General features: G+C 26.2%; 1 pseudogene; it reads right to left on the bottom strand.

Moving 5' to 3' along the window:
* Positions 1-2,285: 2,285 nt before the first annotated feature.
* Positions 2,286-3,380, bottom strand: LOC118067211 (uncharacterized; annotated as a pseudogene).
* Positions 3,381-4,893: the final 1,513 nt, after the last annotated feature.

The raw sequence follows: 4,893 nt of genomic DNA, 5'->3' as shown, positions 1-4,893 counted from the left end.
GGCGCCGAGTATCTACCGCTACTCTAGATTCAAACGAAATCGCGGATCAGCAGATGTCACTCGTGTTTTTATATAGTGGAAATCTGATTTTTTTTGAAGTCTTTCTTCATGTTGACCATTTTCACCAAATGGATATAAATAGGGAAAGCATAATAAATCTAACACTTCTATTCGATTATCTAATGGTTCATCATAAACTTTTAACATTTGATATAAATTCGTAGAAGTATCATTAATTCTTTTATCATGTAGAGGATATATCGTAAATTCTTCACATTGATGATCAGGATCTAAAATTTGTGTAAGTAATGCTCGTTTATTATTGTTTTGTTGGTCTAAAACTTGGCAGTAATTATGATCAGTTAATTCAACATTCTGGATATTTAATACGATTTCATCTTGTTCAGAGCCATCATCATTGGATTTATATGATGGAATTAAAAAATCACTTACATTATCATTTACAACCGGTTGTTATTTTATATTTGTTGTATCATCATTGCTATTTTTATTATTTATAAATAGTGACAAATTTATTTCTTTATTTTCATCAATCAATGATTCATTTTTTTGCTTATTTGTAATAAATGATTTACTATTTTCTTTTTCAAAATGATGAATAGAGTTTGAAGTAATACTTGAAGACTTAAAATTACAATAATCATGATCAATAAGTGGTAGTATTTCCGATTCAATGTAATAATTGTGATCCATAAGAGCTTGTACAACTTTTCTATCCTTTTTTTCACTTTCCTCATTAAAATCGCAGTCAAAATTAAGTTGATCAGAAGTGAACCATTGCAATAAATGTTGAGCAAATTCAGGTACTACGACATTATTATATAATGGATTATTCCTTTTTAACCATGTTAAACATTTTAAAACTTTTTCAAGATCTACAATATCTTGCCATACAATTTTTGATTTATTTGGAATACTTCGAATAAGTATGTATAACTCATGATTTCTGTTTATCGGATCAGTTGTGGAACATATTTTTTCAAGCGTTTGTTCTAATGGTAAAGGTAAATGAAATGTTTGACCTTTAAGTTTTTGAATTCTCATACTATTGGGTAAGTTTTTTCTATTAATTAATTCTATTTCTATAATAGTTCCAAGTCTTTGAACCACTTGAAATGTTTTTGCTCGTTGGATAGTACGAACATATGAAGTCACTTTTCAGATCATCTCTATCTTTTATAAACAAGTTTAAATGTTTCCATACATCAGTTTCTATTGATTTTCTAAAGCTTTCTATTCTTTGTACCTTTGATAGAGAAAAAAGTCTCTGACAAGAAATACATTTAACATTAGGAATATCTAAATAACGTTCAGTGAATGCTTTAAATGCATCTTTATGTTCATCTAAAATTTCATTTTCATTTAAGTTTATATCATGTTTATGAAGAAAATTGTATTTTTTTTTCTTTATTTCATCCGAAATCTGAATTAAAGTATTGGAATCTGCTGTATTTAACGCTGTATCTAATTCATTTATTTTTCTATATAATTCAGATACTTTATATAGTAAACGTTGTATATATCTGACTTCTGGAAAATGGGGTGACAAGGAAAAAACTGATAAATAAGAAGATTTACAGAAGTCTTTAGAAAGTTCGAAACATTTGCTAAAATGACCTTGTTTTTGTACAGAATGATGATAAAAAACTTTTTTTAATAAAATAGGAAAATTTCGTAAGTTACTAATTGTTATATTTTCAAGAAATTTTTTATAGTTAGTAAAAATGGAATTTTCATTATTATCCGTCAAATTATCATTCATGTATCGACAATATTCATCACACTGCCACTTTCTTTTTTTAAAATCAATCATAGGTAAAACATTCATGACTTGACCTTTTTTATTCAAAGTAAAAATTTTTGATATTGTATCCATGTAAGCTGTGTCATAAAAGTAAGCTTCAGTAGAATAATTATGTAATGTTCTCCCACAAAGGGATTTATATTTCAATTTCAATTGGCTTAAATCCGAATACTCAGATTTTGTAGCATCTATAATTTGTATGGTCTGATGTAATAAAGATAACTTTCGATCAGCTTTTTTTTTCAAAATGTCTATTTTATTGTATAAAGTTTTTAAAAAAATTTGTCTTTGGAATAAAACCCATTTAACAATTCGTTGAGCTCCTAATCGACGTTTGGAATACTCAATATAACTATTATGATCGATAATTTCTGATAATTTGTCAATGTATTCTTCGGAAGTCAACTTCAGTTTTAAACTTACTCTATCTTTATCTCGTTGACGAGATTTTTTTACAATTTTATTTACAATAGCTTGTTTAATTTTTTTTTGAATATTTACTTTATTATTATTAATAGTATTTAATTTTTGCTGTTTATTTCTTGTTTAAAGAAATTTTTGATAAATTTCTGTAAAGTAAACTTTTTTATTATCTGATTGTTTTATTGTTCTTTTATCGTCTTTTTTCATAGATTTTTCTCCTGCATTACGTAATTTTTTATTCAAAAGTTTCGAACTAATTGGAAATTGACTTAGCAATTGCTTATGTTTGTCACTTGAGTTTATTAAACTAATTTTTGGATTCACATTTTTATTCATCTCTGAATTATCAGCTGATGATTCTACAAAAGAAAAATTTTCCTCTCTCGAAATGCATTTAGTACTGAGATATTTTTCTTTTCGAGAACGTGTACTTAATTTATCATTCAAGCGAATTTTACTTAAATCTAATGATTGAAAATTATTAGAAGACGGTTCAGTCGGAAAATGATTTATGATATTTGATTCAAATATACGTAATAAATGATTACGCATACCATTAATATCATAATGTATTGATTCAGGTTCTAATTTATGTACCAGTGTCACTGCAAAAGCAATAGCGAAAGTGTTGTCGCATTCTCGCAATGTCATATTGGACATTTTCTGGCCATTCATTACATGCTAATGAAGCAGCGAACGCAATAGCAAAGACACCACAATCAGAACCATTCGTTTGTTTTTGAACACTCGGAAAAATAACATTCTTTCCAGGTTCAAGAGCAATAGAAGGATATAATTTTTCAATAAAAAGAATATGTTCATTTTTTAATTGCTTATTATTCATTGAGTCAAAGATATATATCATATTTGTATCATAGTACAGACAAACCCAATGATCAGAAGCATGTTGGTTATAATCATGATACCCTCCATCTCTACTATGCAAGATTTGAATATGTTTTTTTCTTAAATCTAAAGATGGAATATAGTCAGGAATTAATGTTTTCCAACTTTCCATAAATTTATAACCAAAATGATAATGTAAAAGTTGTGCAAAATGATCTATCGTTTCATCACTCAAACGATCCCCATTTGATATCTCATTTGAATTATATCTTCCTTTGATATTCATTATTGTTCTAATTTCAATAAACAAAAATGCTGAAAAAATACTAGTTTAATGTATATAAATACAATTTTAAATGGACTGCTCGGAAGCAGATTATTCGTATTTGAATAATTATACTTATATTAGAGACTGCTCGGAAGCAGATTATTCGTGTTTGAATAATTATGAGTAAAAGTGTTGAGTAACTTCTAAATATGAAAATAGATGAACCTCCTGAAACAAAAAACATAATGATAAATTTAATGACTTCAATTTAATTTAATAGGATAAATTCATATTCTTTTTCGACTAATAAATTTTAATCACTAATAATAATATATTGATTAGCATATAAATATAAATGCTAATCAATCTTTAAAAAAACTAAATACTAAGCAAAGTACTTCATATTGGTTGACACTTCGGTTATAACTAAGCGATAAACCCATAATAAATAATCAAAAAAACTTGGTAAATATAAACTATCTCATCAAAGTTTCATTTCATGATATCTTATCAAAGTTTTGAAATATTTCATGCAAACTAATCAGAACTTTGTTTTAATAAGAAAGGACTTCATTGTGTATCCATAATACATAATCATACATTACCTTAAAGGTGTAATTGCTTCTGAATATCAGTTGAATGTAATTTTATGTATAGCAAATTAATGCATTCAACACACTGGAATGTTACTGTACTAATAAGATAAAATCAAAACATCCAATTTTAATCAAAATACAAATAATTGTATTCCAATTGTGCTAAAACATAAAAGCATTATACTTTTTTGAAGAAATAAGTTCCATAGCCGACGTACCTCATTTAAAAATATTGTTAGTTTAATAAATTAACTATTGTTGGAACTAAATATAAACTTTTTAACTTTTACAAACAAGATTATTATGATTTCAATATCAATTCAAATATCCAGTCTTTTTTTAAAGCTGTCATAACAAAAGTATAATATGATGGCATCTATAGTTTAATTCAGTAAGCAATCCAAACATGTTAGTGCACTCAGTTAGTAAAGTCAGTAGGGACGCCATGAAACATTTTCTTCAGCAGGGGTACTTTAATGCCTTATACTATTGTACTGGAGCGACATTTATACCAGAACTATACTGTCCTGAACATTTTGGTCATATAACATTTGTGCCCCTTTCGAAATGTGCTAGGAGTAAATTTACAATGTTGGTAGAGTAGAAACAGTTTTAATCTTTTATTGTGTTTATTTATTCAATGATCCTCTGGTACATGTATTTATTAGATATAAAGTATATTCATTATGATTAGTAGAATAATTATTGATTATTTTTTTTATATTTTTTTATTTATTTACCAAAAAAAGTATGTATTTAAATTTATTTGTACCTCAAAATTATGAAAAATTCAAAAAAACATGATTTTAAATCTATTCAATTTTCTCCTAATATTTTTAATAATTTTTCGAACCCTTTTCTTTTCCAATTCCTCTTCTTTTTCTTTTTTTCTTTTTGATGTGTAATATCTGAAACAAGACATTGAACTATAAAAT

The sequence above is a fragment of the Chelonus insularis genome, unplaced genomic scaffold (genome assembly GCF_013357705.1).
Source record: "Chelonus insularis isolate UGA/USDA-ARS -01 unplaced genomic scaffold, ASM1335770v1 contig_36_pilon, whole genome shotgun sequence".
In the NCBI taxonomy this organism is placed as follows: Eukaryota; Metazoa; Arthropoda; class Insecta; order Hymenoptera; family Braconidae; genus Chelonus; species Chelonus insularis.
Note: the sequence above shows the minus strand (reverse complement) of the source record. Positions and strands in the feature narration are given on the sequence as shown.